The 12,136-nt window shown below is 34.8% G+C and overlaps 1 pseudogene; it reads left to right on the top strand.

Annotated features, from left to right (window-relative positions):
- Nucleotides 1-7,675: 7,675 nt before the first annotated feature.
- Nucleotides 7,676-11,787, top strand: LOC144428043 (microfibril-associated glycoprotein 4-like; annotated as a pseudogene).
- Nucleotides 11,788-12,136: the final 349 nt, after the last annotated feature.

Here is a 12,136-nt window from a genome sequence, read left to right as displayed (position 1 = left end):
CGTTAAGCGCCAAGGAATATGAGGAGAATTTTCCTGCTTTTGCAATTAAAGTTTCGCTATAGAGTTGTCAAGTTCTTCCACATGATAGGATATGGTCTGTCTTGACAGGCTATTTTTGAAAACACCTTTTTTTTACGGACGTAAAACATTGAATGAAATGTTTGAGAATGAATGGCAACCCGAACGATACATAATATACATTCCCTAAAGCATTCTTAATTTGAGAATGGCTTAGATTTTATTTATCGATATCTCCTCCCAGTTGGTTTCGAATCAAAATGGCACTCATGACTCGTTTGAAAGGTCTGGCAGAGCGCATTTCAGGAAAATAAACAAATCGTGTGTATCATATCTTTGTATACTACATCGCTCGAAAAATAGTTTCACTCAATTTTTTTATTCAATTCTAAAAAATACAGCGCGGGCATCTCGAAATGTTCCGCAGGCCACGGGTTGAACGATCCTGCTTTACATGAACCCTTAAAAATATTTATACAACTTAAAAATGAACTTTACGGTCCGTGGCAACTGCTATTAAAGATAAAATCATTTTATGATCGATTATCCCTACATTTTAACTGCATTTGTAATATTCCTAAGGTGTTTCAAAGACGAATGGACGGAACAGAAGATTTTTACAGAGGATGGAACGACTACGTCAATGGTTTTGGAGAAAAAGACAGAGAAATGTGGTTAGGTCGGTGTAGTTCATTTCAAAGATTAAATATCCCAACTGCTAGATAATCATTAAATTTATCACAAACGCAAACGTTTTCAAATAATCAAAGTTATTATATGTTAATATGTTTTACATTCTTCCATTTCAGGCTTGGAAACAATCCATCAACTGACTAAAAATGGAAATTTCGAACTAAGAGTTGATTTGGAAGATTTTAATGGAAACGCTGCTTATGCTAAATATGGGTGAGTATTGAAATACAGTTTACCATCATAATAAATCTTGGATAATGAACCCGCATCGACTAGTGTTAATAATCCGATCATTCTGCTAATTCTCCCGCATATATGCTGCAGTAATATCCACTGACCGGAAACCAAGTTTTCTCAACCGTCACAAAATTTCAGTCACATCATGCCATACAGCAGTTTAGTAAGTTGGGCAAAGTAAGTGGAATCGGATCTAATTTTACGGATATTGTGTGTGATGTCTCTACAAGTATACATTTGTTTAAATTTCTATTCTAGATTACCAATATGAACGTCGCACGATATATTTTAATAAATGTTCACTTAACCTGCCCGGAATATCATTAGAATTGAGATTCATATATTTTCAGGACGTTCTCTATCACATCTGCAAGCGATAAATATAGATTGCTAGTTGGAGAGTATAATGGAACAGCTGGAGATTCATTGACATATCATAACAATATGCAGTTTTCTACAAAAGATTCTGATAATGACGATTCTTATTCCCGTAGCTGCGCAATCGATTCCAGTGGGGCTTGGTGGTACAAAGATTGTTATGTTTCTAATCTGAATGGGATGTATTACCAGGACGGGCGAGTTACTTGGTATTCCATTAGATGGAATCAGTGGAAATTTAAACTCCAATCTCTGAAGTTTGGTGAAATGAAATTTCGGAGAAGAGCATAATTACCCAATAACATTGCTGCATGTAAAGTAACATTTTAATTATTTCATACAACAAAAGTCTGTTGTATTATTTCGCCAATGTCTAATCTTTTAGTTTTATAACCACACCAAAAATGAAGATCTGCTGAAAATATACAGAAAGCTCTGTTCGAGATATAGGGTGACATCACTTCGCTCGATACCTGTGCTAAAAAACTTTCTTATTTAGCGCATTCTATTTTTAACCATTCGTATTTGCATTTACTGCTATATTTAAAACTCTGCAAAATAATGTAGGTCATTGTTGCATTGGATCACACTTTCTGTTATATTTCTCACTATCTATTTTATTATTAGATGAATTCCCTATTGAGACATATCCCTATGACTTATATACTCAAAATATTGCATTGATCATTGTTGTTTTCTTTGTATAAAGTTATGCATTGACCAACGGAAGCTTATTATATCTTACATTCTATGATATAACAATATGATATTATCGCCGTCACAAAGTTTTTATGAACAATATTCAAATATTATACCATCTGATAATTTAAATACTCGCTATTGAGTCTGTATTGCCATGTCTATCATTTCGTATAAACCTTTGTTGTTATAATAACATATTTATATTACTCAGTAGTACATAAAATTTGCTACTGCTTTAAAATCCTTTAGCGCAACTGATTGATATTTAAAGTATAGTTTCCCCTTTTCCAGCCGCACAAATTATAGCTATTTTTCTGCAAACAAGGACCCTGCTGCTGACGTTATTGTGGCACAACAAAGGTTATTTCGACATGGTGTATCAGGTTACACCACAATGATCGTGGTGGTTCCAAGTTTGTCCGAAAAACTCTTCCGTCTTTCATGGGTGCTCCTGAAGTATGCGTACCAAGATGGCGGACACAGGAATGTAGTATGTGTTCCAGGTTATGGTTAGGCAACAATTTTATTCCAATTTTCCTTATTTTAGTTCTAATACGAGTTTGGGGATTAGCCAAGTGACTCCCGTAGTATTTGTACCTGAAATTATGGCCTAACTAACCCTAACCTGGTACACATACTTCAGGAGTACCCTTGAATGAACTACGATGTCAACCAAAAACGGGACATGTTTGGATAAATGTTCTCTTGTTGCAATTTACGTTGTTATAACTAGTTGCGCACTTATGGAGTTTGGTGGTTGATACGTAGGGAAAGGCCATAGCGGCAGCTGCTTGGGCAGTAGATACATGTGTGTTTATTGCTTAGTTTGATGATTTAATTATTAATAAGCAAACATCTCACTTTTACTTGACCATCAATTTATCAATTTTCATGTATGGCACATCTATAATTTGTTTATTTCCCGAATTATTTTGAGGTTAGGTATAAAAAACTCCATTATCAGAAACTCGTCCTGGGTGGCAGGAAAACAGGCCCATGTTGATACCCCTTCAATATGACATGTTCCAAAAACCTATACCTATATGTAACAAATTCATGCTCTGTCAATTGGCGGCAGTTGCATTTTCTATACTTTGCGCACTAATGACTTCACCCGTATACAGTTCTAGTGGATCCCATGGTTTTGACAGTTCAGAACATTGGGGTTCGACGTAAGCCCCCAGAGTTACGTAAGAGTTCGGCTGTCTCGTAAAGTTTAAGAACAACTGGGTTAAAGAATGGTTAATTTGTTTTTGCAGCACGTTTTCTATCGACTCCACAAGCGACAACTGAAATAGGGAAAAATTGAAAAAAAAATTATGGCTCAACCCTAACCTGGTACACACACTACGGGAGTATCCAAACTGTTCATATAGAGAGTCAAAAACAACTTCTTATTCGAATTGTAGACAAGTATATATTAATATCTGGTTTGTGTTCATTCAAATTGTCTTAAATTTCTTTCCTAGTTAGAATAACCAAGTTCCGGTTTTTAACTCATTTTCAATAGCCGATGATTTAGTTTGCACTTTCGAATATGCCTTGCGATCTTTCAATTTTTTTTTTCTATTCTCACTTGTCTGGTTAACAAATATATTTATAAAACTTTTTCAGGATATTTTATTTTTAAGAAAGGAGTGTTAAATATGCATTCCTATTTGCAATATTATCCAAATGCCATTCAAAATACTGATAGATGATCACAGCCTATTATGTGACAGATTTTTCAAGAATAATTTTTAATAATTGCAACTAAACTACAGCTCCTCGGAAGACGTAGTGACCATTGAGATATTTGATTTATTAATAGAAACGCAACGTATCACTGGTGAATTGCAGAAAAATACCTGGTACACATATATACTACGGGAGTACCCAATTTATTATGTCAGTAAATTTATTGGGACACTCCTGTCCTAAAGCACTCACGCTTGCGGTCATTTATCGGTTATTTCAAAGATGCAGACGATTCTGTAAGGGCAAACATTGCTTCCAAGTCGAGTTGCCATTTTGAGGTGCGAATCATGTAAGCTCATCTTGAATAAATTTTCAAACTTATAACTACAAGTTGTAGGTTTGTTCATAACAATTCCGGCCCTGGAATCACGTACATAGGGCATCACACTTATCGCGAAATATAATAAAAATCATAAAACCATCAAATATTACGTTCCACATTCTTATCACTTTAATATAGGAAATTGTTAATAAAGAAACGTCATCGAGTGCAAACCAATTCCATTTAAGTTCAAATTTCATTTAAGCGTCACTTCTGTGGAAAAACTACGGCCATCAAACTGATAGACTACATTAGTTTGATAGTTGTAAATAACTATGATATAGGTTGAAGCGTGTGTGTGAAATTTGTAATGGTACCGTGTTTGTTTTATATGATAAATCTGCTTCTTGTGAGCAGGTAGGTCACTTAAGGGCAGGATATTAGAAACCAAATACTGTAATACATAGGAAATATTTTGACGTACCTCTCTCATATGCGGAAATAAGTATCGCCACGTAAGTTCTTCCAATCGGCTTCAAAAACACCGTTGCCGTGTACTTAACTAAACCATCTTCTTGCGTTTCCAAACTGTAGCAGAAAAACAAGCTGTACTGTATTTGTAATTATACATCCGTAAAGCTTGATACAACCAACCAAGTTTGAGGAGGTATAAAAATAAAATGCATAATCACTCTTAAAGCACTTAAACCAAATACAGTGAACCCAACACCCAAATGTCACGAAACACGAGTTATGGATTGATCTCGGAGATACGGTAACGGTGAAAAAATAACGACTGATCTGAAAACCCGGTAAAACATACTTGCCCTGGAATTGTTTAAAAATAACCGGTTAAAGACTCAAAATGCAGTATAAATCGAATCCAGTCTGCAAATTACTTATTTTCCATAAAAATACACAAAAATCATACAATAAATGCAGGTGTAGACTTATTGCAAAATTCTCCATAACAGGGTAAATATTTATAATATGTCATAACAATATGCAATGTCAAACTAGAAATCAGTTCTGAGTTCGCAGCGATAAAGCATTTCAATGGAAATTCGTTACTTTTCTTCTGATTATAAGTAAAATAATAATATAAAACCTCACGTACCATATTTAATATTAAACAGTATCCGTTGTAAATCCCATTTGGTGACATCATCGATTACTGCTCGACACATCTCTGCACCGCCGACAGTCTGGTAAATTACCGAGAAAGGAACTTGCTTGAAAGCACTTTTAGGGGCATTGGATGAATAATAATATGGTTCCCAAATTAATGGATTTTCTATCTTCAATACAAATATCTTTACCGAGTTGGCACTTATAAAAACCTTTAATCGCGTGTGGTGCTGGTAGCTAGTTTTAGCCTAATAGTCTATACTCTATATCGAAGCTTTTTCGGGATTAGTATTTGATTATTGCGCCTATAGCTTCTTGAAGAACACAATGGCACTTAATTACAACTAATGTTTGGAAAAACAGCTAAAACTGACAAATAAAACGCAAAACCACGAAAATGAGGTATTGTTCACTTTTCACCCATGTCTGATTATTTGTCTGCGCAAAAAAGTGACAGAGTGTCCGCTTTAAATTTTAAGTATTGCGTCATTGTCGACTTATTGCCCATTGTCACGGAAAGAACGATGCTCGAGAAAACATTCATCGAACATTGTTATAGACGTGGTCGTCTCAATACAACCTGGTAAATATTTCGAATATTCTTTGAAGTGGGTAAAATTGAGGATATCACGATATTGTGTACTGAACTACATGTCCTTTTTTCTTGTTTACTTCCCACTTCCGGTTCATATGTGTCAGTTCCCACAAGGAAGCTTGAACGAAATAGCATTACGAAGATAAATAAGAATAGCATAATCTCTTTTCACGAAATGACAAATATATCTGTAAGCTTTCGTTAGATCATAGTTTAACGAAATAGACTTCTTCATACAAAATAAGATATAACTTAATCAAACAGCGCTGTGCCAAAAAATATATTTTTCTGTCTGAAGACTATGATCTAACGAAAACTTACAGATATGCTTGTTTTTTCGTGAAATGATATTATGCTATTCTTACTCATCTAAAATATGCACATGCTTTTATAAGACCATATCACATCTATGTTTGAAAGTAAACTGATAACTAATATTTTGGATAATTGGACACGTAGTGGACATAACGATCGTTTCAATATTATGTTGTTCTTGTTGTTTGACACAGAATAACACACCTAGTGGAAATATTAAAAACTCACTTTTCTCTTCGAATACTGGACCAATTGCTTTGAAATTTTCAGTGGTTGAAGATAACATTTTTCCCCAGAAGGCTATTTTATTCATTTTAAATATTTCTGTTAGCTCTGTGAGATTTGTTTTTGTTTGCTATGACGTCATTAAACGTTCTGCGGCCATTGGACGCCATTTTGTGTCCTACTGTACTGCTTCGCTTGGTGTGAATATATTTGTAGACTGTGATCTGACGGTACGGTAAACCGTACTGTACTGCGAACAGACGTGTCCATATATTTGGGCGTAGCTCTCTTGTTATATTTCATTTAGCCGCTTGATATTTTCAATATCCATAAATTGGCGCTGCTATCCATTAGTAAGGCAATGCTCGTTAAACAAATTTAATTCGTGCTCGAAGTAAATTACATTCCACACACTGTATGAGTATCTTAGATAGGGTTTAATCACAAAACATCTCTGAATTGGTAATATTTTAATCTTTCCAAAGGAGATTTCATGTCTCAGATTTCAGAAAGCGTATAGGTACCAAAGTATATTTAGTCTTGTTGGTTGGTTACATAGGTTATATTGCCTGTCGTTAAACGACGAACCGCAACGGTAACAGCCTAAACTCCAACAATCCCACAATCCTGTCATACACATTAACGAGGCAATGTCTTTATTGTCAAATCCACCGCAGCACAATACGATAATCAAATAGTGTTCATAGTTGACCTATGTATGTATGAAGAAGTCTAACCTTGATCTATTTGAAAATGAGCAAGTCCAGCTTCGTGAGTTTATTATCTTATATTCTACTGACGCATCGTATAATATTATTACTTATCGATTTTAATCGGTAAGTATGTTGATAGGTATTTGTCTGTCTGTTTGTTAGATGCACGCGATATCTCCCGAAAGCGAGATTGAATCTGCTCCAGATTTTGCATGTGCATTCATCATATGTCGGACCAGAAGCCCCATGATTTTGGATGAATTATGTCGTATAATTAGCAAGTTATTAATTAATTAGTGATGGGACACAAGGTGTCATTATGGAGTAAGAGCGCTGTTTTGGGGGATCCCCTAACTTTCGATCGATAAGTCTTCGTTCTCTGACATTATCGTTTCAAAATAAGTAATGTTATGCATTGACGTACATACAAGTACAGTATAGTGGTAATAAGCAATTGAATATATAAACGTGTGTGTTAATCGCCCAAGGAATTGACGTCACTCATGACAAACTTTTTATTTCAAAGCTTCAAATGTTATATTTGATCATCAGATTACACCACGCAAATGTATCTAATCATTACAAGACTAAGTCATAATAACCATCTATATAATTCGCATACAAATTAATGTTGAACACTTGGGAAGAGTCGTTTGCGAGAACGGATAGACCTGTCAAGATGTCTGTAGCCGAGACGAGATTCTATTCTGAAATTCCAGACAATCCAAATAAAAGTAACGTTTTGCCAGCGAATGACAATATTTATGAAACGACGCACGTTCAACCACAAAAGCGCAAAGGTATTTTGACTTCAATTTTACACGTTAGTAAAGTGGTTTATTCGTTTTCGATAATTTTACCATTGCTATTTTACATCGTGGAAATATATTATTTCATGTCTGGCGTGGCGTGACGTCACCTTGTGAAAAAGTTATCAAGAATTCTTCAATTTGCTGAAACCCTTGTTGGTTACAGAATCGCTGAACTTTCGGTTTACGGTATGTTTGGATAACGAGTAAATTCTAATATCATTTCAGATATTGAAGACACAACAGTAAAAAGAGGGCTGCTTGCTCTGGCAATATTTTTATCATTGGTTGTTGAGCTTGTTGTTTTTGGTCTTGTGATCATCACACAGGTAAAATGTATATGCGGTTATTATATATGCTATCAATAATATACCGGAAAGTGCGAATGCGTTTGCATAATGAACAGTCATTACAGTCAATTTCCTTAACAGAGTGGGCAAGCGAATTTTGTCAAAAACATCCATACGCCCCCATTCAATTAATGAAACTTCAAATCAAATTTTCCCTATTTCTGGATGTCGTGGAAATTGTATATACATGAAAATAAAGCAGTAATTGATGCGAACTTTTGAGAACCTTTTAATAAGGTTATTGAGAAAAAGAAACCTAAAAATGGTTCGTTTGAACTGACTGGACCTGATTTAAATGTCATAAAATAGGATAGAAGGGTATGCTGTTCTGCATGGCGTGAACCGCAAATACTAGTCTCAAATTCAATGGGCGCAAGCATATTTTCGGTAACGAGTTAATTGTTTCCATGATCTTAAAAATATTCTCACAATAAACTGACTTTCGTTGGCTTGAGAATCGAAACCATCCTGTTTCTCTAATTCCTGAAACTACGTGTGAACACAAAAAACACTTTAATTATATCAACAGCTCTTGAGTGAGATGAAAATCATGAAAGAGCAATTGGCACACCAAGGAGACCAGTCATTTGCTAGATTGAAATGGAGAGAAGAAAATGGTAATTTTACTGTTTTGAAAATGGTTCGACTTGTTAACACGAAGATTTAGAACCGCCTTGCCCTTTTTGCCAAAAAACCATTAGGAAAATAGTCTCTGAATAAATGAAAAAGATTATATGTATGTTAAAAAATGGACGCAGTGGATGCAGCTTTCCCACACTTTTTAAACATGATTTTCATGCTTGAATCGTTTTTTATAGCAATTGTTATCTCAGCGCGTTTCCTTATATTCTATTATTTCATGGAAATTCTATTATAGTTACAGATGCGTGTGTGTGTTAGCAATATATTTTATTCTACATCCGAAGATATACATAATTTGATACGTTGCCCAGTCAGTAGTTTCGTATTGGAGTCGTATGTCATCTCACTTGGTCAACGAAAGCGTCAATCTGCATGCATTGCAGGGAATGAACGACATACTCGTACTTTTTACAGCCTCAGACGTAATTTACTCCAAACTTAATGAACAACAGATTCGGATAAATCAATCGATTGAAGATATTTCAACTTTGGATCATTTTCATCAACAATTCATGAAATCGATTATACAATAACGTAGGTTGAGTATTTTTTTTTATACCAATCACAAGATATGGAGCAATATTGTATAGAATAAGAATAAGCTACAGGTTGTCACGGTGATATTCGCTTTGGCATTTTGGTAGACGAATTTCTAAACGATATTTTGAACGTCTTTACAGTACTGCATACATTTTATTTTACAGTTTTCCCGAGAGATTGCACAAGTGTAAATCGTAAATTTGCAAAAATCCAAAGCACCGCCGGTGGAGTCTTTGATATTTACCCGGACTCAAGAGCCAGACCTGTCGAAGTTTACTGCGATATCGTAACGGATGGAGGCGGATGGACAGTATGTCACATGTATTCAACTACTTCCTAATATAATGGCTTTTGTGGTTGCTTTCATATAATCGACATGACTACAGCGGTTACGCGAAGTTAAGGCGATCATCTGTTCAACCAGATTATCTTCATTGCGGAGACATTATTGTGCCGGGACTTTGTTGAATCATGAAATTATTTTTCGTACATTCGATTCGAGCGAAAAAGGATAATAGTTTCCGTTTAGCCCCAAAGATATGTTGCATTATTAAACATCTTGATAGTTTTTTCGGCAAAAACCCAATGCTGTTGCTTGTACTGATATGTCGCCATCATTTCTCAAAATTGGAGAAAAATGACAGGAAGTTTCAATTTACGAATTAAAAGTAAAGTAAAACGATAAATCTCCTAAATTCATAAAATGACCTGGCAGCAGTAACTGCCGCCAAAAGAATGAGAAAATCGAAAGGCAATAATGACGTTTTTTGCGTTTGATAATCCAAGTTTGAACCTGCGGCCTGCGCCCAAATTAAACGTATGCTCCCGCCCGAATAAAACGTATGGAAAGTGTGCGTTTCTGTCAATAAATATAAAATCATTGCTTGATCAGAATAAACGTTGCATTTGTTATATTTCCAAGGTATTTCAAAGACGAATGGATGGAACAGAAAACTTCTACAGAGGATGGAACGATTATGTTAATGGATTTGGTGAAAAAGATAAAGAAATGTGGTTAGGTGGGTGTAAATCATGTCGACAGAGTAAATAAAAACAATAAAATTGTGCGTTTCGACATAAAATGTATAGGCTATCTTAATACTGGATTTGTGTCCAGATGCCAACAAATTCTTTTGAGCTCCGATCCTTAAGTAGCAAATTTTATTGAACAAATAATGGAACATATCTATGCAGAAGAATCCACCAAATGCTTTGCAGTTTTGTCTATTTCGTTTATATTAGTTATTATTCTTGGTGCCAGGCCGGTTATGTATCATGTTTCTCAGTCATGTCTGCGAAAATGCTCGTTAGTGCAGATGATTTCTAATGTGATTCAGAAGTTGGGTTCCCAGTTTGAAGATTTCTGGGCAGTGACTGATTTTGTTTGCTTGCGCATTTCATCCCCATTTTAAATCGATTATAGTTTTTATAAAGTACTATGTAGAAAAAAACGCCGGGATGCCTATAAATCAATATTAACTGAAAAACTAAAATACACTGTAAAGCTTGCGGATATCTTATTTTATGGAAGTTTGAGATTATTACTTAAAAACTATAGCCCACTTGACCTTGTGCATGCAATGCAGCCAGCAATTCTTTTGTTTTTCTTCAAATTTCATTCATATATCATATTTTTACATTCTTCATATTCGGGCTTGAAAACAATCTATCAACTGACTAAAAACGGAAGTTACGAACTAAGAGTTGATTTGGAAGATTTTAATGGAAACAATGTGTATGCTAAATATGGGTATTAAAATACAGTTTATAATTATAAATGTTGAGAGTAAATAATAAATCCTTGAATAAAATCTCCTTCATCAATTAGTATTAATTGATCGATCATTATGGTAATCCTCTCGCATATAAACTGCAATAATATTCACTGACCGGAAACCAAGTTTCCTCCACCGCCACAATTTTGAGTCACATGTCATCAGTAGTGGGATTATTATGAAAGTAATTCGAAAAAGAATCTAATTTTACGGATATTGTGTGTGATGTCCCTACAAGAATACATTAGTTCAATTTCCATCTTATATTACCAATATGAACGTCGCACAAGTTGTTTGATAAATGTTCATTTAGCTTTCCAGAAATATCATTGAATCAGGCTTTATTTCTTTTCAAGACGTTCTCAATCTCATCTACGAGCGAAAATTATACATTGCTAGTTGGAGAATACTCTGGAACAGCTGGTGATTCATTAACGCGTCATACCAATATGCAGTTTTCTACAAAAGATTCTGATAATGATAGGAGGTTGTCGAGCAGCTGTGCGGAGTTCTACAAAGGAGCCTGGTGGCACAACAATTGCTATCAATCAAGTCTGAACGGCGTCTTTCGCCAGCATGGGCAATCTGATGCTAGATCGGTTATTTGGTTTAGCTTCAAAAAATTGCAAGCCCTTAAGTTCACAGAGATGAAGTTCAGAAAAAAATAAAAATAAACTAAAATAACCATTGAAGCATACGAAGATTTCAATTTGCTATTTCATTGCAATATTTTAATACCAAACATTTATTGATACAAGATCATTTTTATTGAACACTTCTGTGACTGGAACGCAGGAAGATTCATGATTTAAATTTGAAAGTTATATTTATTTTTCTTTGAATATCAAGTAATAACATTCAGCACAAATTTTCATTGACTAATTATTTGATTATTTTCCAAACGTATACTGGAGTTGGTTTGACTACGCTGTAATGTTTTAATTGTTGTCTCCATTTTCTTCATCGTATGTCTTATCATAAGAAAGTTTCTTTGCTATATCATATCTGGTTACTATA

This window comes from Styela clava, chromosome 10 (genome assembly GCF_964204865.1).
Source record: "Styela clava chromosome 10, kaStyClav1.hap1.2, whole genome shotgun sequence".
In the NCBI taxonomy this organism is placed as follows: domain Eukaryota; kingdom Metazoa; phylum Chordata; class Ascidiacea; order Stolidobranchia; family Styelidae; genus Styela; species Styela clava.
The sequence above is the reverse complement of the archived record's forward strand: the minus strand, read 5'-3'. Positions and strand labels throughout refer to the sequence as shown.